At 46.1% G+C, this 26,803-nt stretch overlaps 1 pseudogene; it reads right to left on the bottom strand.

The window, feature by feature from the left end:
- Positions 1–1,565: 1,565 nt before the first annotated feature.
- On the bottom strand, positions 1,566–3,715 carry LOC114681976 (annotated as a pseudogene).
- Positions 3,716–26,803: the final 23,088 nt, after the last annotated feature.

Below are 26,803 nucleotides of genomic sequence, written 5' to 3' on the forward strand. Positions count from 1 at the left end.
CTCCTTGGTGCCCTAAGGCGATACATTGGCCTCGTTGGGGGTTGGTTTTTGTAGCTTCTGGGATTATAACAATAGGTTGACTTCCAAGAACTTTAAAAATGTAACATGATTCACAGGAACAAAGACATACATATGGTGCTCAGGGTCTTACACATGTTAAGTAATTTCTCTACTACTAGGCCATACTACCAGCTTAGTAGGTTTCCCTCCCACCTGCTACCCCCTGGAGCACTCTACCACTGAGCTAAATCACCAACCCCATAGGTTTCATTTTTTTTAATGTCTTTTTTAAAAAATGTTACTTATATGGCAACTCTTTTTCAGTTATTTTACACTAGTTTGTTAATTTTATTAATTGTTACTATTATTATTTGTTACTTTGTGTATGCAAAGACACATTTGTGCATATATAAATATTTAATATATATTAGAACTTACTGTTTTTTTTTTAATTTTCTTTTTTTTTTTTTTTGAGACAGGGTTTCTCTGTGTAGTTTTGCGCCTTTCCTGGATCTCGGTCTGTAGACCTCGAACTCACGGAGATCCACCTGCCTCTGCCTCCCAAGTGCTGGGATTAAAGACGTGTGCCACCATCGCCCGGCCTGGGTTTGTTTTTATTGTTTGTGAGTATATGGTTTCAAGGCTGACCACCCCGAGTTAGACAGACAATAAGAGGGCTCACACCTGGGAGAGGCTCATTCTCCATTCCTCAGCAGTCAGCAGCTGCCTGTCATCATCTGGGAGTGGGGCAGCACAGCAATTTCCGCGTTGACAGGCTCATTGGCACTGCTACTGTCCTGGTCTTGTTGACGTGGTCACTTCCGAGAGAGACTACTTCACAGAGGGTTTCCTGTGTTCTGGGTCTTTCAGTCTTTTCACCCTCCTTTCCGCCATGTTCCTTGAGCCACAGGTGTGGGAGCTGTGATATAGACGTGTCCATTGTGGCCAGGCTTCCCACAGTCCACTGATGTCTGCATTGTGTCCACTTGTGGTTTTCTGTGATGGTCTCCATTTGCTGCAAAGAGGGCCTTCTTGGATGAGGGATGGTGGCTGCAACCTATCTGTGGGTGCAAGAATAAGATTTAGAGCCAGGTGTGGTGGCTGTCAAATATTTTTTAAGGAAGTCAGGAGCAGTTTTTTTTTTTTTCTTTTTTTTTTAACCCACATTCTAGCCTTCTTGGGCCCCTAAAACAACATCCTAATTTCAGTCAAGAAGCAATTACAGAAGAGATTACATTGCCCCTTATCAATAAAAGGCTGGAATGTTAGTCAGGAACAGTTATACATGAATAAATCTGCCTGATAAGTTGCAGCAGCAGCAGCAGCTCTGAGGCTGGAGCTGCCCTGAGAAGCAAGGACTGTGCAAGACTGAGCAGCTGCTGCTGGAGAGGAAGTTGTGAGTTCACAACCGTGAAGGTGGTCGGTGGGCTGGCAATTGCCACCTCCAGGATGGCCATCAGGGCAAGAGTGGAGGCCAGGCTGAGGCTCATGGGCCATGGGCATACAGTGAACTAGAGTGTAAGGCAAGCCATTGAGGGATGCTGGTGCTCCCATCCATGAGCTCCTCAGTCCAAACTGGTCATGGATAGCTGCAGTTCAAGGAAGGGCTGCCATGGCGGCCACTCAGATCTGACTGGCTCTTGACGAGGCTCCTGATGCTCTGCAGCTGTTTGAAGCAGATTCAGAACTTGTGCAGCCTCTCCTCTTGGCTGGTGTCCACACCCACAGAGGGCGGGGCTGCCACAGGCATGAGGGGCAGGAACCACGCACGATCAGCTTCAGGGAGGTGCACCTGGTCTGGACATAGCTCTCACACTTGCTCTGCAGAAGTTTCTCGATTTGTGGTAGCATGGTAGCGGTGCACAGATCCAACTTCACAGGGAAGTTTTCTGGTTGACAATGTTCAGGAGGTCCACCACCATAGAGAGGTCACTGATGGCTGCTGCAGAGTCCATTCATGTCTTGATATCTCCTGGGGTCCACATGGCATGTCCAGTGTCCAGGTGCTTGTGAGCACCACACACATGGTGTTGTGGCCTTTATGTATCTGTGACATGGTATTCTCATCCACCAGCTCTGCCTGCTGGGGGGCCTTCATGGTGGGCAGTAAGTCAGAGGCCTTTGGGCCAATGGGCTCATCCCATGTGGCAGGGATGGTGACAGGCTCACCCTTGGGTGCAGGAGTGGAAGTCATAGCAGGAGGTGGGGCTGGGACCTCGAGATTTGGTCCCAGCAACTGCACATCCATGGCTAGGCTGGGTTATGTCAGCCTCCTTTGCTGTGGCTCTGTCATCCTCTGGGGGTGCTGGGAAGGACTCGCTTCTCTGGGGTTGGTGTCTGACGGATGCTATTCTCGGGCTGGAAGATCTCATTGTAGACCTCGGTATTCTGGATCTCAGCCGGGGACTCAGGCTCGTCCTTGTCATCTTGGCTACTGGGGCTGTGCCGCTCGCTCTCTGAGCTCTGCTTCCCCCGCTGAGGCTTGCTGCAGGTTGTGCTGGACCACTTGTAGATGTGGTGGAGGGAGGCACCAGGGTTGGGGGTCTGCTGTGGCAGAGGCTGCCTCGCCTGCACAGGGTCCTGGGGCACAGTGCCTGTTCTGGTGACTCCCGTCAGGTCCACCACACAAGAGGAGACATTACCCTGGGAGAAGGCCACACCTATCAGCTGGTCATTACAGATGGCCAGGTCAGCCACCTTGCCCCAGTTGACAATGACCACATTGAAGCAACACTCAGATACCCAGCCATAGACAGGCAGGGAGTCCTGCAGCCGCTGTACAAGCAGCAGCCATCAGGGCTGAAGAGGATGCTCCTGACAGGCCTTGGATCCCCCTCGATGCAGCTCACCACCTGGAGCTTCTGTAGCAGGAAGCTTAAAAGGTCTTATTAATAAAATCAAACCTGAGCCAGGTATTGGGGTGAATGCTGGAAGGTCAGAGAAGTAGAACAAGTCACAGCTACCTCACCTGGCCAGTTCCTCAGCTGATCCTGTTTCCTCAGACTGGAAGCCTCTGAGTTCTCATATCCGAATGGGTCTCAGCTGAACTGCTGCTCAAAAGCCTAAAAACTTAACCAGCCAAATGCTTCTAGTTTCTGGTCCTCATGCCTTATATATCTTTCTGCTTTCTGCCATCACTCCCTGGGATTAAAGGCTCACTTTCTGGGATTAAGGGCAAGTCACCATGCCTGGCTGTTTCCAATGTGGCCTTAAACTCACAGAAATCCAGAGGGATTTCTGCCTCTGGAATGCTAGGGTTAAAGGCGTGTGCTACCACTGCCTATCCTCTATGTTTAATATTGTGGCTGTCCTGTTCTCTGACCCCAGATAAGTTTATTAGTGTGCACAATATTTTGGGGAACACAATACCACCACAAACTTCTCCAGGTCCCAGAAGAGGATTGTCTTGTCAGAGCTGCAAGAAGCTAGGAGATACTCATTGGAGTGAAATCCTGCCATGTTGACCCATGTAACCAGGGAACCCAGACATCATCTTGCCAACTTCCAGATCCCAGAGCTTCACTGTGTGATCACCTGATGCTGATGCCAGCCACTTCCCATCAGTGCTGAACTGGAGACACTGCCCAGCCTGGCTGTGCCCCCCCCCCCCATATCAGAAGACACAGCCTTTCCTCCTGATGTCCTGAGCTTGATGTTTGTGTCCTGGGAACCTGTCCACAAATTCACCATAGGGATGGATAACCAGGCTGCACATGTGTTCAGAGAATTTGGGCAGCTTTAATCACAGCCCTTGGGAGACAAAGGCAAAAGGCAGGCAGATCTTTGAGTTTGAGGCCAGTTGGGTCTACATAGCTAGTTCCAGGTCAGCCAGGGCTATACAGGGAAAGTCTGTCTCAGAAAAACCACACACACACACACACACACACACACACACACACACACACACACACACACAGAGAGAGAGAGAGACAGAGACAGAGACAGAGAGAGAGACAGAGACAGACAGACGGACAGACAGACAGATACAGACACACAAAGAAAGAATAAGATTTGGAATGTAGTAGGTTCTTTTCTAAGGTCCTTGACCTCATTAGCCCTAGGAAGCTGGCTAGGTTGGCTAGGTTTCCAGTACCAGGCATGATTTCCTTCTTGTTGAGTGAGCCTTAAGTCCAATTAGACAGCTGTTGGTTGCCACAGATATGTGAGTAACACTTCCTGCACCATTGTGTGGGAGCCCACAGAGCTTTCTTACTGAAATCTGAACTTGCTTTACCCAGCAGGACTTTGTAAGAAGACGACTGGACCATGAGCATGGGTACCAGGTGTTTGGAAGGGTCTGTACTTGGTTGTATCTAGCAATGAAGAGGTCTTTGCCCCTTCCCTTGGCATTGTTATCAAAAACCCTTTTGAATAAAGTTCTGGGCCGTTGGGTATTAACCCAGGTCCCCCCGAAGCTGTCCAGTGTTTCTTTCTTCTTCTCAGTTAGGTCTATTATTCTACTTACTATTTCTTATCCCTCTCTCCTCCTCATAGGAACCTGTAAAAGGTGGGGGCTGGTCCCCCACACCATTGTGCATATCCTGCCATGCTGGTCATTGTGGTTCATAGGTGTTGCAGCTGAGTACAACTGTTTAATTGTTCCCTCACTTGGCAGCTTTGCATAGCATTTTCTGGAACCGTGGGAGCTGGACCACACGAAAGAGGCTTTCAGGTCAGATCCAGTTTGAGTAATTGGAGTCGTGTGTCCTAAGTGTGTGGTGTCTTCAGCAAAAGGGGCCCACTCCTGAGAGTTAACCGTGGGCTAGGTCGACAATCTATCTTCTTTCAGGAGTCACTTGGACTATCCTGTCCGACTCTTTGAAAGGAGGTTTCTTGTGACCGGTAGTGGGTTTTTGTTACTCTATGGTTCTTGTGGAGATCACTCTCAGCCAAGTGGCTTAATGTCCTTTAAAAATACATATGTATATGAGTATCTGTGTGTGTATGTATACATGTACACTTATGTGTAGAGTGCATAATCTTAGGTAAATCTAAAATAGTGAGATTCGTCGAGGCTTATCAGACATTGACCTCCTTTCCTCCTCCTCAGATGGAGCCTGTCTTAGTCACTGTTCTGTTGCTGTGAAGAGACATCATGACCAAGGCAACTCTTATAAGAGAAGAGTTTAATTGAGGCCTTGCTTACAGTTTCAGAGGTTTAGCCCATTATCATCATGGCAGGGAGCACGTGCCATGCAGGCAGACATGGTGCTGGAGAAGTATTTGAGAGATATATCCCGATCTGTAGGCAAAGAGTGAGAGAGAGAGAGGGAGGGAGGGGGAGAGAGAGAGAGAGAGGGAAAGAGATGGAGAGAGACAGAGAGACAGAGAGAGACTGGAACTGGCATGAGCTTTTGAAACCTTAAAGCTCACTTCCAATGACACACTCAACAAGGCCACACCTCCTGGTCCTTCTCAAGTAGTGTCACTCACTGGAGATTAAGCCTTCAATATATGAGCCTATGGGGGCCATTCTTATTCAAACCACCACAGAGCCTCCTTCCCTATGATTCCATTTCCCACTTCACATCACCTGTATTCTGTTGTTCCCTTTCCAAGCTTCTCCCATCCCATGGTTCCTTTATACTTTCCTGGTTTCTGTGGTTACTCCATGTTTTATAGTTGCATCTGAGGATTTGGAGCTAGGAGAAGATGAGAAAGAACACTTGTTTTTCTGAGTCTGGGCTACTCACTCAATATGATCTTCTTTAGTTCCATCCACTTACCTACAATTTTTGTAATTTCCATTTTCTTTACAGCTGAATAGTATTCCACAGTGTAGATGTACCACATTTTCTTTCATCTGTTGAGAACATTTAGATTTTTTCCATTTCCTAGACATGGTGAATAGGGCAAGCATTGCTTAGCTAGTGTCTGGGGAGCAGGATGTCCAGTCTTCTGGGCAGATGCCCAGGAGTGGTGTAGCTGGGTCATATGCCAGTTTTATTTTTAGTTTTTTTTTTTTCTTCTGGAGCTGAGGACCGATCCCAGGGCCTTGCACTTGCTAGGCAAGCGCTATACCACTGAGCTAAATCCCCAAACCCTTATTTTTAGTCTTATGAGGATTTCTAATATTGATTTCCAGAGTGGCTGCGCCGGTTTACATTCCTGTCATCAGTGAACAAGGGTTTGCTCCTCCTTCTCCACAACCCACTAGCATTTGCAGTCAGTTGTTCTGTTAATCTTGACCAATCTGACTGGGGTGAGACAAAATCTCAAAGTTGTTTTAATTTGCATTTCAATCGTCACTCAGGATGATGAACACTTTTTGAGGCATATCTTAGACATTTTTATTTCTTCAATTGAGAACTCTCTGTTCAGATTTCCTAGCCTATTATTAAAACAGGTAGGTTTTACTTATGATTTTTGGATTCATGTACACATGCAAATATTGACTGACAAAGTCTCCAATATAACTTCACCTTTGTTACTACATTTTTCATTCCATTTTCTGCCATTCTGCTTCATCTTGAGTTACATTGGTTATAACATAGAGAACTGATTTCATGGTCACTGTTCTCAATGCTGACTGTTGCATGAAAAACCATCTCAGGGGCCTAAGAGACAGCTTAGCAGTTAAGTGCACATATGGTTCTTACAGAGGAGTGTGAACAGTGACTCTGGCCTTTATATGCTCTATCATGCCATGTGGGCCTCTGAATCCATCCTTGTGACCACACATCCATACATATATGACCCAAATACATGCAAACATACATACATACATGCATGTATAACACACACACACACACACACACACACACATACCTTAATACTTTAAAACAATAATTATTTTATTATCTTTCATGTTTTCTGTGATACAGGAATTTGAAAAGGGCTCAGTTGGAATATTCTGACTTAAATGTCTCTTCATGCCTGACAGTGGTGGCGCACGCTTTTAATCCCAGCACTCGGGAGGCAGAGGCAGGCGGATCTCTGTGAGTTCAAGGCCAGCCTGGGCTACAGAGTGAGTTCCAGGAAAGGTGCAAAGCTACAGAGAGAACCCTGTCTCGAAAAACAAAACAAAAACAAACAAACAAAATGTCTCTTCAGTTAGTAAGTAGCCAGGGCTGCGCCAGAGTGTCCTGAAACTGCCTCTCTTCGCTGACCTCTTCTTTGGGCTTTCTGCAGGGGCTGTGTTAGACTTCCTCACAGTATGCCAGCCCAAGGGCACTGTTACGGATGGAGGGGCGGTGGGTACCAAGCACCTAGCAGAAGCTAACCAACCCATGGAAGTCGCATAGCATTGCTTGTGACCTCAACCCCACCAGATGGAAGAAGGGAACTCCATCTCATGATGGCTGGAGTGACAAAGGCCCGTTGTGAGCAGAGGGCTGGAATGGGAGGGAGCCCCACCCTCTGAAGGCAGCAGTGCAATTTGAAAGACATTCCTCAAGAGAGCACTGTGGGGCTGGAGAGATGGCTCAACAGTTAAGAGCACTGACTGCTCTTCCAGAGGTCCTGAGTTCAATTCCCAGCAACCACATAGTGACTCGCAACCATCAATAATGAGATCTGACACCCTCTTCTGGCCTGCAGGCATACATGCAGATAGAACACTGTATACATAAATACATAAATCTTAAAAAAAAAAGAGGGCACTGTTGTCACAAGATAATCAGTCATTTTAGCCGAGGAGATGAGCAGAGAAGAAATTTGGTTGGCCAAAGGTGAAGCCTTGGTCTTCTTTCTTGTTACATGGAACTTGCGGTGGTGGGAACAGGGTATGTATGTGGCTATGTGCTTGTCCTCATGGAGGAGAACCCAGTCAGTGGACGGCATGTCCAGAAGAGGACTTTGCACAAAGGGTCTGAGTTGAAAGCTAGGAAACGTGCCTGTGGGTCCTCAGGCAGAGGTTTAAGCTTTGGGTAGGATGCTGCTTCTGCTAATACCCCTGCAGGACCTACAGTCTGTAGAACCGTGGGGAGGGACGGCTTGGAAGACCGATGAAGATGTGCGAGTGGATGGGATTGTCTAGTGAATGTCTGAAGGAAAAAGGGCCACAGAGGCTGTCAATGTTCATAGAGAAGAGCTGGCAAGGAAGACTAAGACGGTGAGGTCAGAGAAGTGGAAGACCCAGTGCGGACAGTGACTCGGGCTGGGGCAGTTTCTAGGAGGAGAGGGTGGCTCTCATGGTCAAGTACACTCACAAGATTGGGGGCTGGGAGTGTGGCTCAGTAGGTAGAGTGCTTGTCTAGCATTTGCAGAATCATGGGTTAAATCCCCAGTACCTCATGGCGTGGGGATCCAATGCCTGTAACCCCAGCACTCAGACAGAGGAAGGAGGATCACAAGTTCAAGGTCATCCTTGGCCTTATAGTTGGAGGCCAGACCTGGGCTGCACCGGTCTCAGTCTCAAAACAAAAACAGAAGATCTGAAAACAAGGAGTCACTGTGACTTTAATGATGACATTTGCAGGAAGCCAGGCATGCTGTCATTAATCCAGATTATGGGGGGGACAGTAGCTGGAAAGGGGGCAAGGTCCACAGGTGTTGTGACTTTTTAAAGTTTGTTTACTTTTGCTTTTTGAGACAGGGTCTCTGCAACTCAGGCTGACCTGGAACTTGCTATGTGGGTCACAATGTGTAGTTGGACTTTCTTTGGATTTCCAGCTCCCAAATAATTTCATGGAGACTTCTTATTAATTATGAAAGCTTGGCCTTAGCTTAGGCTGTTCCCAACTAGCTCTTAAAACTTAACCTGTTTGTATTAGTCTACATTCTGCCACGTGACTTGTTACTTCTCCTCATCTGACTTCCTCTGCATGTGGATGGTGAATCTCCAGACTTTCTATTCTTCCCCTGAGTTCTTCTCTCTCCCTGGAAGTCCTGCCTATCCTTTCCTACCTAGCTATTGGCTATTCAGCTCTTTATTAAACCAATCAGAAGGTGCCTTAGGCAGGTGAAGTAAAACAGAGACATCTTCACACAGTATGAGAAAATATCTGCTAACAACAATGGCCTCAAATTTACAGTCATCCTCCTGCCTCAGCATCCCAAGTGCTAGGATTATAGACATGAGCCATTGTTGTGGAATATTATTTTAAGATGTGTTACATTTGTTTATGCTGTGGAATGTTTGTTTAATGATGCAAAGATTTGTTGCATTCTTTTATGTTGCATTTGTTTAACTCTGTGAAGCTGTGTTACTTTGCCTGTCTAAAACACCTGATAGTCTAATAAAGAGCTGAGCAGTCAATAGGTAGGCAGGAGAAAGGATAGTCAGGGCTGGCAGGCAGAGAGAATAAATAGGAGGGGAAATCTAGCCTTGAAAGAAGGAAGGAGGAGTGAGAAAAGGAGGAGAGGAGGACATCAGGGACCAGCCACCCAGCTACACAACCAGTCACAGAGTAAAAAAGAAAGAAAAGATATACAGAAAGAGAGAAAAGTAAAAGCCCACAGGCAAAAGATAGATGGACTAATTTAAGTTAAGAAAAGCTGGCTAGAAATAAGCCAAGCTAAGACTGGGCATTCATAAGTAAGAACAAGACTCCATGGAGTTTATTTGGGAGCTGTGTGGCTGACCCCCAAAAGAGCCAAAGAGTCAATAAACAACAACAACAACAAACCAACAACAAGCCATCAAACCAGGCTCAAGGGATTACTGTGTTTTAAAATCTTGGGTAAGAGCTGGTGTGATGGTTCAGTGGGTAGTGTTCCTTGCCAATACTGAGTACTTGAGTTCGATCCCCAGGACTCCTGTAGTGGAAGGAAAGAATCAGCCCTCACAGGTTGTCCTCTGACCTCCATATGTGCATGCCCCAACTCCAACAAACAAATAAATGTAACCAAAATGTGTTTAAAACCAAAACAAAAGCTTGGGTAAGACTGAGCTTGTGTACAGGCAAGGAAAGGGTCAGGATGAGAAGTCAAGGCTGGAAGAGGAACGTTTGAGGTGTTTTGGCCTGGGAAGAAGTGGGGTATGACGTCAGGTGAAGGGTTGAGCCTTGAGAGGGGGAGCAGATGGTTTTTATTCAAGAAGAGTGGTAGGGGGAGAATAGGTAGGGATGTAGTGAGGGCTGGCTTCCTGATCCCGCTCAAGTGTGCAGGGTGAGAGGTGCTGTGGGCGCTGAAGAAGAGTGTCCCAGAGATGAGAGGAAGTCTGTTTAGGCACTGCCCACACCTATTCTGTATACCTAGCCTAGTGCTTATATATGTTGTGGTTCCACAAAAATGATTTTCTCCTTATAATATATGGAAACCAGGAGGTATGACTATCTGAGGCCCTGACCTCTTTCTGGATGTACTGGCTGGTTTTACGTGTCAACTTGACACAAGCTTGAGTCGTCAGAGAGGAAGGAGCCTCAGTTGAGGAAATGCCTCTATGAGATCCAGCTGTAAGGCATTTTCTCAAGTAGTGATCAATGGGGGAGAGCCCAGTTCATGTTGGGTGGTGCCATCCCTGGGCTGGTGGTCCTGGGTTCTATAAGAAAGCAGGCAGAGCAAGCCAGGGGAAGCAAGCCAGTAAGCAGCTCTGTTCTGTGGATTCTGCATCAGCTCCTGCCTCCAGGATCCAGCCCGGTTTGAGTTCTTGTCCTGACTTCCTTCAGAGATGAACAACAATGTGGAAGTGTAGGCTGAATAAGCCCTTTCCTCCCCAACTTGCTTTATGGTCATGGTGTTTCGCTGCAGCAACAGAAACCCTAAAAAAGACACTGGATGAGGGCCTTGCTTCGATGTGAAATGAAAAGAATTTCTTCATGAGAGAAAGGGAGGCGCGCCATTCCAGGTCAATTCTGAAGCTCAGAGCATCACAGGGCTGGCGCCTTGCTGAGTCAAGTTGCCTAGGAGACAGGAAATAACAGCTATGACTCTGTGCTGTCTGGAAGGAGGGGCCGGTGTGGAAAGTGTGTCCTTATGACTTTTACCCAGGGAATAGTGAAGGGAGGAGGGAAAGATGGTGAGAGCTAGTTAGCTGTGCATGGGGATTGAGGAGGTCACCTGTGTTGGATGGTGTAGTGAAATGATATGGCCTTGGCCTTCAGTTCCTTTTTTTAATCTATCTTTTTTCATTTTAATGCTCGTGTGTGTGTGTGTGTGTGTGTGTGTGTGTGTGTGTGTGTGTGTATTTTATGCATGCATGTGTATATGTGTGTTTGCATGTATGTGGGTCATATATGTGTGGATGTGTGGTCACACGGATGGATTCAGAGGCCCAAGGTTCATGTTGGGAATTATTCTCAATAGTTCTCTTATTTTATTCATTGAGGCAGGGTCTCTCAATCGCACCCAGAGCTTACCGATATGGCTACTCTCTGTAGCCCACTTATTGTAGGGACCCCTGTCTCCAACTTGCTGGGCTGAAGTAACAGGTGGGTCCCAATGCCCATGTGGCCTTTCCTGGGATCTGGGGATCTGAACTTTGCTCCTTATGCTTGTGTGGAAAGTGCTTTAACTGCTGAGGCATTGCCTCAGTCTGGTCTTTGGTTCTTATTAGTTTTTCACTCTTGGACAAAATTAACCTTATTAACCTCAGTTAACCTAATCAAGATAATCTCTCAGAGATGTTAGTGGAGGCTTGCCTCCTAGGTGTTCTAGATCCTGTCAAATTTAATAATCATCCCCCCGCAACTGAGTTAAGACTCCCAAATAGCTTTCAATTCCTGCTCAGTTTTAAAGGTCTCCAGTCAACTCTGCTTGTGTGCAGGTCTTTAGTAAGTCTTTCCCTGATTTCCACACACTCCCCACCTCTGGATCTGGAGAGATGTGGGGGTGGTGAGTGGGCCCCAGGGTGGGATCAATGTGGCAGAAAGCCCAACAATCATGAGTAACACCAATATCTCTACAAGAGCTTGAAAACTGGTACTGGGAATGGGAGTCAATGGGATGACCAGGAGGTCAGGAGCCAAGTTTTCCTTCCTTCCTTCCTCCCTCTCTCCTCCTCCCTTCCTCCCTCCCTCCCCCCTCTGTCTCTCCTTCCCTCCCTCCCTTCCTTTCCCTCCTTCCTCCCTTCCTCCCTCCCTCCCTTCCTTCCTTCCATTCCTCCCTTCCTTCCTTCCCTATTTCTTCTCCTCCTTCTCCTTCTATTTTTTTCCGGTTAGGGTCTCACTATGTAGCCCTAGCTGTCTTGGAACTCACTATGTGGACATGGTTGGCCTTGAACTCTCAGACATTTGCCTACTTCTGCCTCCTAAGGGCTGAGATTAAAGGCATCCTCACCATGCCTGACTTTGAGGTTTATGTATACATTTTTTGAAACAAGGTCTCTTGTAGCCCAGGATGGCCTCAAATTCATTATTTAGTTAAGATAACCTTCAAGTCCTGATCCTCCTGCCTACCTCCTGAGTACTGGAATTACAGGTATGTGTAGGTGAAGTTTTTTTGGTCCTGCCTGGCCCATGGCCAGGACAAATCTCTCTCACCCGCCAGGCCCGCAGCCACTTGGACCCAATCAAACACACAGAGACTTATATTACTTAAACTGTTTGGACTAATGGCTCAGGCTTCTTGTTATCTAGTCCTTACATCTTAAATTAACCCATTTCTATAAATCTATACCTTGCTACATGGCTCATGGCTTACGGGTATCTTACACGTTACTATTCATGGCGGCTGGCAGCGTCTCCTCTGCCTCAGCCTTTCACTTCCCAGAATTCTCCTCTTTCTTTGTCCCACCTATACTTCCTGCCTGGCTACTGGCCAATCAGCATTTTATTTATCAATCATAGCAACATATATTCACAGCATACAGGATATCCCACAGCAGGTGTGAACTACCATGCTTAGTTTGCACAGTGCTGAGGATTGACCTATAGCTTCATGCATGCCAGGCAATCACTCTATTAACTGCTCTATATACCCAGACCTCAAGATGCAAAGTTTGAAAATAATAATTCTACAGAGGCACAGTTCACATAACCTATCTGATGGTTTTTAGCACGGCGCTCTTATCCTTTGAGGAAAAGTCACAAAACACGACAGAATCCACTAACAAAGAGTTTTATTAAAGAAGGGAAAAGGGATAGATGTGATCAGGCCTGCTGAAGGACACATGAGGGAAGAAGGATGGGGGGCATGGGGCCCTGCCTTTTTTTTTTTTTTGAGACAGGGTTTCTCTGTGTAGCTTTGCGCCTTTCCTGGGTCTCGCTCTGTAGACCAGGCTGGCCTCGAACTCACAAAGATCCGCCAACGTCTTTAGGCTTGGCAGCTGAGCCATCTTGAAAGCCCTTATAAAGAATTTTATTTTATTTTTTCTGAGAGAGTGTCTAGTGTATCCCAGGCAAGCCTCGAACTTACTCTATGTATGAGGGTGACCTTAACTCCTGATTTTCCTTCCTCCATTTTCTGATTGAAAGGATGAATGGTGCTGGTGGGTCGGTGGATGAGTCATGAGCCACGGCAGAACCCAATGTTAGTTTTTAGAGCTTTATTGGAGGGAAAGGGGGAGGGAGAGAGAGCCAGGCCTGGTGGAGGGAACAGAGCAGGAACAGAGAGAGGAAACACAGGAAGAGAAGCGCAGAGAGAAAGAACATGGCGGCCCGTGTAGGCTTTTTAAGGCGGTACGTAGTAGCCCACTGATGATGCCAGGCAAGACCCTGAGCGCATGTACAGAATCCTAACACTGAGTACTAGGATTACAGACATGAGCTACCATACCTGGTTTATGTGGTATAGGGGATTGAACCCAGGGCTTTGTGCATGCAAGACAAGCACTGTACCAACTGAGCTACATCCCCAGACCCTGCTGTAATTATTCAGGCTGGATTATCCACATTATCGGCAATGATGATTGAGTTGTCATTAACTTAGCATATGGGAACACTGTTAGCTCACAGTGCTTTCAGTTTCCAGCATTGCTTCTCTTTTGTTTTGTGGTATGGCATGATTACTGTCTTAGGGTTTCTGCTGCTGTGATGAAGCACCATCACCAGAACAACTTGTGGAGGAAGGGCTTTATTTGGCTTACACTAGTCCATCACTGAAGGAAGTCAGGACAGGAACTCGAAACAGTGCAGGAAGCTGGAGGCAGGAGCTGATGCAGAAGCCATGTTTACTGGCTTGCTCCATATGGTTTTCTCAGCCTGCTTTCTTTCTTTTTAAACATTTATTAATTGATTCTTTGGGAATTTCACACCATGCACCCCAATCCCACTCATTTCCTAGTCTTTACATATCTACTCTCTACCCTTGTAACCTTCCCCCTCCAAAAAAATAAAATAAAATAAAATAAAACCAAACCAAACAAAAAACCATCTTTCTAACTCTGGGCAATGCCCTGCTCCTCTCTTGACCTTCCTGCACACCCATCACAGTGGGTGCGTCTGTAGTCAGCTGGGCATGTACCATTCCACTCCTCCCTCTTTCCTGCCTCTCCATCACCATTCATTCATTGTGGTGGCACTGGGAGCTGCTGGGTATCATGGAATAGACCCTATTGCCCAAACAGCTTTGCTTGCAAAGGTTTGTTGTAATGAGTCATTGGTTTGGTTCAAGGCCTCTGCTACACCGTTAATACTGGACCCTCACCGAGACTCCTCTTGGATATTCTGCTGTTGCCCAGGGTCATGAAGATCCTGGGACTATGGTTCCACAGGCAGGACCCTTCATGTGGTCCAGCAGCTCATAGATGAGGTAGATGTTGGGGTGAGCCAACTCAAAGCCCTGGATCTGGGCCTGGGTGGTAGCTGCGTTGGTCAGCCCACCAGCTCTCGTCCATGCCTCTGAGGCCAGCTCTCCCACAGGTGGCAGCCGGTGAGGGGCAGGGCCCGCTCAGCACAGCCCTCAGACATCAACATGGCTTCAGGCTGCAGCCTAGACCATGGACATCCACATGGCCTTTGGTGGTAACATGGGCCATGGACATCAACACAGACCCCTGCTCTGGTAGGGCCACCCAGACATGGTCCTTGATGGCAGCATGGGCCTGGACATGGCTATGGCCTTAGGTGGCAGCATAGGCCTCTCACATCAGGTTGTTCCTCACCACCATCTCGCCTCCAGGTCCTCCTCTCTCTGCTCTGCTTCTCTTCTCTCCCCTCTCTCCACCATCTACTTACTCATCGTGGTGGCACCTGCCTGCCTACACAGCAAGGTGGCGGGCTGGCCTCTGGCTGTCCTTTGGTTGTCTTCTTCCTGTCCACACTTGAGGTGGCAGGCAGGCCTCTGTCAGCTTGCTTTCTTACAGAACCAGGATGATCTGCCCAGAGGTGGCCCCACCCATGATGGGCTGGGTCCTCCCACATCAATTGCTAATTAAGAAAATGCCTACAGGCCTTCCTACAGTCCGATCTTATTGAGTCATTTTCTCAACTGAAGCTCTCTCCTCTCCACTGACTCTAGCTGTGTCACGTTGACATTAAAAGCAGCCAGCACAGTTACCTATACACTGTGGCAGGTCATTTCCTGCACAGTATAAGGGGAGGGGGGCGTTCCAGAATTCTGCAGGAGCCTGAAGTACTGATCACCTGAAGAGGGACAGGGTAGACCTCTTGACATAGCCAAAGACCAGGAAGCTCCTGGAATGTGGGAGGCCAGTCATTGTCCACGGACTCCCAGCACTGAAAATGGGGACAGGTTTGGCTATCCTGGTTAATTTATTATTATTTCGATTTTGCTTTTGAAGAGGTTAAAGTTGGTGACAGCACTAAGTTTCTCAGAGAATCCCAGGAAGTCAAAATAAGTATCCAAGCTGTGTTGGCTATTCCTGGTTGTCTACTGGATTACATCTAGAATCAACTAAACCCAAGCAGCTGGGCACACCTCTGAGGGATTTCTTTTTTCTTTTTTTCCTTTTTTTTTTTTGGTTTTTCGAGACAGGGTTTCTCTATGTAGCTTTGGAGCCTGTCCTCTAACTCACTCTGTAGCCCAGGCTGGCCTCGAACTCACAGAGATCCACCTGCCTCTGCCTCCTGAGTGCTAGGATTAAAAGCGTGCGCCACCACCGCCCTGGCTATTTTTTCTTAATTAAGTCATTAGAAATGGGAAGACCTGCTTATAATCCATATCTTTGAGGTGGGAAGATATACCTTTAATCCAGGTCTTTTGAGGTGGGAATACATACCTTTAATCTGGACCACACCTTGTGCCAGCAGCCTATATAAAGGACATGGAAGAATAAAGTTTGCTCTCTTTGTCTGCTTGCTAGTTTGATCTTGCTGGCAAGTCCATTCCTTCATTGACATTATAACCTACTTTGGGATTTCAGCATATACTGAAGACCAATTGAGACACGCAGTTTCATGGACTGAACTGGATTCTTGAACCTTCCATTGGCGGGCAGCTTTGTTGGACTAGCTGGACCACAGCCTGTAACCATTCTAATAAATTCCCCTTCTCTGTAGACATAGATTCATTCTATCAGTTCTGTTCCCCTAGAGAACCTTGACTAATACACAAGCCTTCAGCATCCTCCCAGGATGGGTCTCCTTTGGCTCTCTGGAAGAAAGATGCATCTTGAATAGGTGACCTGTGAAATTCAAGAATGTACCTGAGTAGCCACAGAAGTATCAGAAGTGGAGGTGGGATAGAGTGGGAGAACACTTGAGAAGTGGCCTCTATTTCTTTCCCACCAAAGAAGACAGCTTTGTAGATTCAATAGAGGATTCTTGGGAACCTAAGAAGGCTGATTGTATTTATTCCTGTAGACCTGATGGGTATAGAAAATAGCTGGTTTAATCGTATCTGATAAACACTTTTCATTCTTTTTTTAAAAATGGGCTTTTGTTTTTATAGCCTAGAGTGGTGTGGTGGTTTGAATGTACTTGGCCCCCATAAGCTCATAGGGAGTGGCACTATTGGGAGGTGTGGCTTTGTTGGAGTGGGTGTGGCCTTGTGGGAGGAAGTGCATTGCCTTGGAGGAGGGCTTTGAGGTCTCATATATGCTCAAGCCATGCCCAGTATCTCAGTTTGCTTCCTGTTGCCTGCAGGATCTAGATGTAGCTCCTTTTCTACTCCCAGCTACTTCTCTAGCACCATGTCTGCCTGCATGCCACTATGTCCTACCATGATGATAATGGACCAAACCTCTGCAAATGTAAGCCAGCCAATTAAACGTTTTCCTTTATAAGAGTTGTTGTAGTCATGGTGTCTCTTCACAGCAATAAAAACCTAGGACAAGTGACCTACTTTTCTCATTCTTTTTCTTTTTCAAGGTTTATTTTTCATGTACATGAATGTATGTTTACATGTTTCTATGTGCACCATGTTCATGCAGTGGTCCAGAAGGCCAGAGAAGGACGTGGGATCCTCTGGAATGGGAGTTACAGGCAGTTGTGAGTTCTATGAAGGTTCTTTACAGGAGCAGCAAGTACTCTTATCTGCTGAGTCATCACTTTGGACCATTTTTCTCATTTTTTTTTGGGATTTTACTTATTTTTTTGTTTTATGTGTATGAGTGTTTTGCCTGCATGTATGTATGTTTGTTCACAGCATGTATTTTTAGTACTCTTGGTGGTGGGAAGAGGGAGTCGGATTCCCTTGGACTGGAGTTGGAAACAGATGCCAGCCATCGTGTGGGTGCTGGGAATTTAACCCCAGACATCTGCAAGAGTGGTGAGAGTTCATAACGGCAGAGGCAAGTCTCCGGCCCTGTTTTCTCATCCTTAATGTGGAGAGACTTACTAGAAGAAATATTACATGTGAGTATTACACTAGCTGTCATGTATTAGCATATTTTAAATTTAATTGGAAACCATCAGTGCTTTAAGGGGCAGAAATATATTGAATAGTAAAACTGAATCTTGAAGATTTTTTGTCTTAAATAGGAGCTTTTTATGTTTTATTTATTCTGTGTGCACATGTGTAGTGCATGGACAGAGGCATGCCATGGCAAGTATGTGGAGGGCAGACAACAGTTTGTGGGAATCTGTTCTCTCCTTTCACCATGTGGTTTCTGGAGATGGAACTCAGGTCGTAAGGCTTGGTAGCAGGCACCTTTGTCCACTGGGGCATATTGCCAGCCCTAAAACTGAGTCTTTTTATTTATTTATTTTTTATTTTTTGAGACAAGGTTTCTCTGTATAGCCCTGGCTGTCCTGGTACTCACTGTATAGACTAAGCTGGCTTTGAACTCACAGGGATACACCTGGCTTTGCCCCTGGGAGTGCTGGGATTAAAGGCATGTGCCACCACTTCTGTGTCCTAAAAGCAAGTCTCAATTGTAGAGAAAAAGATCGGTGATATGATCACCATAGATGCTTCCTGCACTGGGCATCTGATACCGTGGTTGGTGTCTTTCACCTTTCCTCATTGGTAACAGGCTACCATCCCTGCTCCTTGCTGGCACTGACCGATTTTGATGGTCCAGGAGAAAGGAGTACAAAAGCAGATGCTTAGCTGGGCAGTGGTGGTGTATGCCTTTAATCCCAGCACTCGGGAGGCAGAGGCAGGTGGATCTCTGTGAGTTTGAGGCCAGCCTGGGCTACAAAGCGAGTTCCAGGAAAGGTGCGAAGCTACACAGAGAAACCCTGTCTCAAAAAACAAAACAAAAACAACAACAACAACAAAAGCAGATGCTTAGCCAATCAGAACACTGCACCCATTTGCCTATAGTGTGTGATCTAAACAGGGCTCATCAGAATCCTTTCTTGGTTCTTCTATGCTGGTACTAGGAGAAGAGGCTCTTTCTTCTCTCCTGCTGCAAAGAGGGAAGCTTCCAGATGGAGAAGCACTCCTGAGGCGTCCTCAGAGGTGGTGCTGCTCACCAACTTCAACACCTGCTATGAGAGTTGCACACTCCATCTTAGTCAGTGTTCACTTGCTGTGAAGAGACACCGTGGCCACAGCACCTCTTATAAGAAAGCATTTAGCTGGGGCTGGCTTACAGTTTCAGAGGTTTAGTCCATTTTTTTTTTATCATGGTGGGGAGCTTGGCAGCGTGCAGGCAGACATGGAGCTGGAGAAATAGCTGAGATCTACATCTGGATCCATGGGCAGCAGGAAGAGAGCGAGCCACTGGGCCTGGCTTGGGCTTTTGAAAATCTTAAAGCCCATCTCCAGTGACACATTTCCTCTAACAAGGCCATATCCTTTCAAACAGTGCCACTCCCTAGTGACTAGTCATTCAATCTCTGAACCTAAGGGGAGCGCTCATAGTCACGCCACCACAGGTCCCATTCCCCAAAAGGTAAGGAAGGGACCTCAGGTGATTCAGCCAGCAAAGGCTAACGTTCTCAACAGTCCTACCTGATGTCATTCTCCTCAACTCTTTTGTTTGTTTGTTTGAGACAGGGTTTCTCTGTGTAGTTTTGGTGCCTGTCCTGGATCTTGCTCTGTAGACCAGGCTAGCCTCAAACTCACAGAGAACCACCTGGCTGTGCCTCCTGAGTGCTGGGATTAAACGTTGCCTGGCTCAACTCTTTTTTAATAAGAAGGAGCTAAGGTTGAGAGAATATGAGAAGCCATTGATGGCTCTCCTGTCAGCACTGGTAGAGACACGGTTAAATCCAGACAGTCAGCTGGGCAGTGGTGGCTCATGCCTTTAATCCCAGCACTCGGGAGGCAGAGGCAGGCGGATCTCTGTGAGTTCGAGGCCAGCCTGGTCTCCAAAGTGAGTTCCAGGAAAGACACAAAGCTACACAGAGAAACCCTGTCTTGGAAAAAAAAAATCCAGACAGTCAAGTCTCTAGAAGCCGTGCCATTATGTTATGTTACCCTCCCACGGACGGCACAGCCACAGAGGGTCTCTAGCAGCAGCTCTGTGCTACTCTTCACCTGGCAGGTGGGCAGTCACCATTTTGAGTCCTGAGTATCACTGTCTGGGGTGAGCATTTTGCTTGAGGATTATAGAATGAGCAGGTTCTCAGCTCACAGATGGAGAGTGGGCAAGGTCTTGCTGATGGTTGTGGTGTTTGTCATGCTGAAGGCGGAACAGGTTTCCAGAAGCCTGAGTCTTCAGAGCCAGGAGAACTGGCAGGAAAATGCTGTAACTCTGGAGGGCACGTGGGAATCACAAGCTTCAGGGGGTGGTGGGCAGTGCTCTTTCCATAAAGCTGGCTCTCCTTTCATCAATTATTTTCCCCCAGGGAGACCTCTGTCTACTTTTGCTTTTTCTGGAAAGGTCAGACAGTGGGTAATGTATTATTATTATTATTATTATTATTATTACTACTACTACTACTACTACTACTACTACTACTACTACTACTACTACTACTATTACTATCATTATTTTCTTCAGGAACGCAGGCTTCCCAATTCAGGGGGTGAAACTTATTCTTCCTCCTCTCAGAGAAGGATGAGCCTCTCTGTCAGTAGTGGTGACAAGAGTGGCCTTCTGACCTTCCTTTTCTTCTCCAAATGCTGAGAGAAGTGGGAGGTTAGCTTGCAAATGTCACAGAGGCTGTAAAATGCTGACTGCGGATGCCGGGAATAACTGGGGTTGCTGGGTTGAGGAGATGGGCGACACCATCATCTGCTAAGAATCCATTGTTCTACAGCTGCCTTGGACACAATGGTGAGACTGAGGCAGGGGAAGGGGGAGGTGGGTACAGTGACTGGGTGTGTCTTTGCACACTCTGGCTTTTTGGGGGTGGTTAGAGGGGCAGGGCAGGGTCAACCTGCAGCCTGCATGTGGGTTTAGAACACTAAACAAACAAACACAAAATAAAACAGGGCCACAAAATCCCAACAAAACAAAGGAAAAAAAAAAACCCCAAAACACAAAGAAAGGGAGGCAGGAGGCATCTGTTTGGAAAGAGTTGGAAATTCATTGCTTAAAAGGAAACATTGAAATCGCCAAAGGGAAATCTAGAATTTTCTCCAGTTTATGAACATGGAACCCAAGGCTTTGTGCATGCTAGGCAAGTGCTCTACCAGCTGAGTCATATCCCCAGCCCTGGGCTAGGAGTCCTCCCGGGTTTAATGGTGCAGGGATTCCCTTGTAGGCAGCAGACATTATGATGGCAGGCTCCTAGTGGCCCTCAACAGGCCGGTGTGTGTGTGTGTGTGTGTGTGTGTGTGTGTGTGTGTGTGTGTACGCTCACACACATGTGAGGGCTGGGAACTGAACCTAGGTCCTCTGCAAGAACAACAAGCGCCCTTACCTGCTGAGCCATCTCTCTAGCCCTGGAACACACCGTTGATCCTTTCCAAAAGGACAGGCTGGAGAGGGCCAGAGGGCTAGCACACTTCAGGTGGGGTCGAAAGCTATTTTTTTTTCCTTTTTCCTTCATTTTGTTTTTTTCCCCCCAGATGTTTTGTGTGCATACACATTTATTAATGTCAAATTACACAGCATGTGGTTGCGTTCTCCTTATGAAAATTGCCACTTTAGGGACTGAGGAGACGGCTGTCAGTAAGGTGCTTGCCACATAAACACGAGGCTCTGAGTGGGACTCCTAGGGCCCACATTAAAAAGTTGGTGGGTGTTTCATATCTGTAAGCCTAGCGCTAAGGAGGCAGAGACAGGTGGATCCCTGGAACTCGCTGGCCGACCAGCCAGCCTAGCCTAGTCATTAAGTCCCAGAGGTCCCAAATCCTCTCTCAAAAAAAGTTGAGGTGCTGAAGAGATGCCTTAGGGTGAAGAGCACTGACTGCTCTTGCAGAGGACCCAAGTTTGGTTCCCCACACCGGCAGGGTGGCTCACAACCTTCTGTGACTCCAGTTGCAGGGGATCTGACACCATCTTCTGACTTCTGTGGGCACCAGGCACGCATGTGGTACACATACACACAGGCAAAACACTCAAACACATAGAATAAAAACAAGTAAGTCTTTTTTCTTTTATTGAAAATAGATTTTTTCATACACTATATTCTGATTATGTTTTCCCCTCCCCTACTCCTCCTAATTCCTCCCACCTCTCTCTGCATTTGGATACAAACTCTTTCTGTCCCTTGTTAGAAAATAAACAGACATCTAAGGAATAATAGTAAAATGAAATAATAAAAAAAGATAAAAACAAACAAATCAGAATACGACAAAACAACCAAATGAGAAAAAGAGCCAAAGAAAAGGCACAAGAAACGGATATAGATGTAGACATACACATTCACACACTCAGGGATACCATAAAAACCCAAGCCGGAAGCTATAATATATACTAGAAGGATGTGTAAGGTAGACAAACAAAACAAAACAAAAAATGCCCGGACTTAACACTATGAGACAAAGTTTGTTTTGTATTGGCCATCTACTGCTGGTCCCCAACTTCAGGGGTTTATTTCCCCAGGGAGACTCCCTTGGAGAAAACTGATTTTTCATTTGCAAGTGGCTATCATTAGAGGTAGCTTCTGGGTTAGGGATGGGGACATATGTGAATTTTTTCAGCTCTAGGACCCCACCTTGTGCAGATCTCTGTAGGCCCCGTGCATGCTGCCTCAATCTCTGCAAGTTCATATGTGTGCCAGCCCCATTGTGTCTAGAAGGCCTCGATTTCTTAGTGTCCTCCCTTCCCTCTGGCTCTTACACTTTTTCTGCATCCTTGTCTTCCTCAGTGTTCCCTGAGCTCTGAGGGGAGTGAATTGATAGAGACACCCCTTTTAAGGCAGAGTGTTCCAAGGTCTCTCACTCTCTGCATATTGTCTGGTTATGGGTCTCTGTATTTGTTTCCATCTGCTCCAGGAGGAGGCTTCTCTGATGATGGCTGAGCAAGGCACAGATCTATGAGTATAGCAGAATGTTATTTATTGCTCCTTTTAAAAGTAGGACAGTAGTATTTGGTTTTCCCCTAGGTCCCTGGCTTATCTAGTCTCAGGTTCTTGACAACCCAAGCAGTGTTGGGTATGGGTTCCATCTCATGGAGTGGGCCTTGACTTAAACCACATACTGATTGGTTAGTTACTCCCATAAGCTTTGGGTCACCATTGCACCAGTAAGCCTTGAAGGCAGTCACTCTTGTAGATCAAAGGTTTCGTAGCAGGGTTGGTGTTTGCCTTTCTCCTTTGGCAGCATGAAGACTACCTTCTATTACCATGAAGAGTAGTCTGTAGAGGTGAAGGCTCTAGGTAGGCACCAGCTTGACTTCTCCATGTTCGATGAGTTGGGGACATGTTGTCTTCAGCAATAGGGCTCTGCTGTCAGTTTGTGGAGAGCAGCCTATAGTCTTGGTAATAACCTGGGTTGTTTGGGAATTCTCATGGGACTCCTTTGGTGAACAACTTGATTAGATGTAACCCATTCTCAGTACTGAAAGCTTCATTTGGTGATGAGAGATGTCCAGCTGAGGCTCTGTCTCCCCCATTATTTGGTGATTTCATTTAGATCGCCTTCATATATGTATATATTATAGGAAGCTTCTACTCTATTACGTTTCCATACAACCCTCAAATGGCCCGTAGCTTTAGCTGTCCCTTCCTGTATTACTCCCTTGCCCTCTCTTCCCTTCCACTCCCTGTTTGATCTCTTCATTCCAGTCCTCCCACACCCATCCATAGCTAGACATTCTATTTCCCCTTCCTAGGAAGATCCATCCCTCCCCCTAGTCCCCTACTCTCTGCTTAACCTCTGTGGTTATATGGGCTATAGCTTATTAGTGACTTAACAACTAACATAAGCTAATATATACCATATTTGTCTTTCTGGGTCTGTCACCTTACTCAGGATGATTTTTTTTAGTTCCATCCATTTTCCTGTGAATTTTATTATTCAAGTTTTTTAACAGGTGAGTAATATTCCCTTCTATAGACATACCCCATTTCCCTTATCCATTTATCCATTGGTGGACATCTAGGTTGTTCCCAGTTTCTGATTATTATGAATAGAGCAGCAATGTACATGGTTGAGCAAGTGTCCTTGTGTTAGGACGAAGCATGCTTTGGGTATATGCCCAAGAGTGGTATTGCTGGATCTTGAGGTAGATTGATTCCTATTTTCTCGAGGAACAGCCAAAACTGGTTTCCAGAGTGGCTGTACAAGTTTGCACCCCCACCAGCAATGGATGAATGTTCCCCTTACTCCACATCCTCACCAGCATAAACTCTGATTTGTTCTATTGATCTTGGCCATTCTGAGAGGTATAAGATGATTTTTTCCCCCCCAGAGCTGTGAACCAAGCCCAGGGCCTTGTGCTTGCTAGGCAAGCGCTCTATCACTGAGCTAAATCCCCAACCCCTAAGATGAAATCTTAAAGTAGTTTTGATTTGCATTTCTCTGATGACTAAGGATGTTGAACATTTAAGTTTTTCTTGGACATTTAAAACTTTCCTCATTTGAAAATTCTCTGTTTAGATATGTACCCTGTTGTTTTTCCTTAAATTCAATAGCTGCCCCTTAAGCAAGCTTTGTTCTAACCGGCAATTGCAACCCCACAGCTACCAGTAGCGATTTGGTCGCACTGCCGTTAGCCAGGTGGGAATTCTGTCCCCTCAGGCACTGGCTCTATCAGATCTCTAACCCTCTATAGAACTCAAGATTTAAAGGTTGAGGTGAAATTCTGCTCACTCACAGAGGCTGAAAAGCAAGTAGCTAACCTCCTCTCCTAGCTCATGTCTCCCCCAAAACAGCACATCCTGTTCTGCCCCCACTTAAGAACCCTAGCTACCCATGGTTCCTCCCTACCACTTCCTGTCAGCTAGTTGCTGACTCAGCCTCCTAACCCCAGGTTAATTTTATTTAATCAAACAAATGTAACACATCTTTGCATCATTAAACAAATGTTTCATAGCATAAATGAATGTAACATATCTTAAACTAATATTCCACAACAGTACCCCGTTTTTAAATTGGGTTATTTGTTTTCTTGATGTCTGGTATTTTAGTGTTTATATATTTTGAATATCAGCTGTGTACTTGGTAAAAATCTTTCCCATTATGTAGCCTGCGGCTTTATCCATTTAATGGATTCCTTTGTCATGTAGACGCCTTTCAGTTCATGAGGTCTTGTTTATTAATTGTTGTTCTTAGTGCCTGTACTATCAGTGTTTTGTTCAGAAAGTCCTTTCCCATGCCAATGAGTTCAAGACTATCCCCCACTTTCTCTTCTGTCAGATTCAGTGTATCTATCTGGCCTTGTGCTGAGGTTCTTGGTCCATCTGAACTTGAGTTTTGTGCAGGGTGATAAATACAGATAAATCTCCTTGCATTCTCCTACATGCAGCCATCCAATTTGACCAATACCATTTGTTGAAGATTCCGTCCTATTCCCAGTGTATATTTTTGGCTTCTTTATCAAAATTCAGGTGTCTATAGGTGTGTGGAATTAGTTTTGGTTCTTTAATTCTTTTCCATTGATCAACATCGGTTTTCGTGCCAGTACCATGCTGTGGAGGTATGGAGTGTTCGGCTGGAACCTCCAGCTCACTCCTGCTTGATCCGGAAAGCCCCATCTCTCTCTCTCCAAACCCCACCCTCTCAGAGAATCTCCAACAAAAAAGGCTCCCAAAAGCATTCTTGGCGGCTGCGGCAGCTCCTCCCCTGAAGTTGCCAGCAGCCTAAGACCTCACTTAAAGTGGTCAGCTTTTGACTATACTTGGGCACATCCCCAGCTTATGGCAGACACATCATCACCCCTTGCCCACATGGTATATGTGTTCCCTGCTTTAGTTCGGCTGTGTGACTTCTCCAGCTCTGATCTCTGGAGCTGGAGGACTCACCTGGGAGCTGCTTTGATCAAATAAACTTGTTCTTTTTGCTTTATCAGTTTGGCTTGATCTGGCTCACCGCATCAAACCTATTATCGTGTTACAGAAAACCTATTATGGAGAGAGTATAAAACCTTGTCTTGTTCCTGATTTCGAGTTTCTCTCCATTTAAGTTGATGTTGGCCATGTAAATTGATTATAGTATATTGAGGTATGCTCTTTGTATCTCAAATCTCTCTAGGACTTTTGTCATGAAAGGGTGTTGGATTTTGTCAAAGGTCTTTTCTGCATCTGAAATAATCACATGGTTTTTGTCTTTCAGTCTTGTTTATATGGTGAATTATATTTATTAATTTATGTACTTTGAACCTCTATGCCTTGTACATTGGAGATGTAGCTCAGTTGGTAGACTGTTTGTCTAACATACATTCATATTGAACATATTGTGTTCAGTCCCCAATACTGCATAAAATTGGTCATGGTGGGGCATACTGTGAATCTCAGCTCTTGGGAGGAGGATCAGTAGTTCAAGTTTATCTTTGCCTACATAGTAAATTAGAGGCTAGCCTGGGCTATATGAGACTCTGTTTTGAAAAACCAAGAACCAAAAAGAGAGATAGAGGGAGAGGAAGATGGGGGAGGGAGGGAGGAAGAGAGAGAGAGAGAGAGAGAGAGAGAGAGAGAGAGAGAGAGAGAGAGAGAGAGAATTAAAGCTTGGATGAAGCTAATTTAGGGCTCCAAGGGCACTTAAGGTAGAGACTGGATTTGGTTTCCAGATCTGTATGACTTCAAAGAGAGTTTCATGAAGCTGTTATTTCTTTTGCTTTACCAGGAATGGAACATATGCTAAGCAAGCTCTCTACCACTGTACTATGCCCCACAACCCAGACTACTATTCTTTTCATCTTACCCAAGGTGTGAAAGCTCATTAGCTAACGTCTTTATGGAACATTACAATGTAACAAAATTATTTTCATATATAACTTCTTTGCCAAGAGAGAAGGCAAGTTGGTCTGTCAGAACATGTCTCAGGAAGTTTGTTAAAAACGTAATTAGATGGTGTTTTGTGTAGTCATCACATTTGACAGGACAGCTGTTTGTGGAAGGAAAGCCAAGCTCATAGATCTTTTCTGGGACAGCTTCACAGATGCAGGCTGACAGTTTTTAGGGGCCTTTTGAACCTCTCTCTTTCTTAATTCTGCCCAACACCTGGTCCCACCTCAGGTCCTCTGGGAGATGCTACAACGGTCTGTGCTTTGGCTGAGTTATCGTGAACTCAACTTTGCCTATGTGTCCCAGCACATTGTGAGACAAGGATTGGCTGGAGGGAAGACTAAACCTCCAAT

This window comes from Peromyscus leucopus, chromosome 3 (assembly GCF_004664715.2).
Source record: "Peromyscus leucopus breed LL Stock chromosome 3, UCI_PerLeu_2.1, whole genome shotgun sequence".
Lineage (NCBI taxonomy): Eukaryota > Metazoa > Chordata > Mammalia > Rodentia > Cricetidae > Peromyscus > Peromyscus leucopus.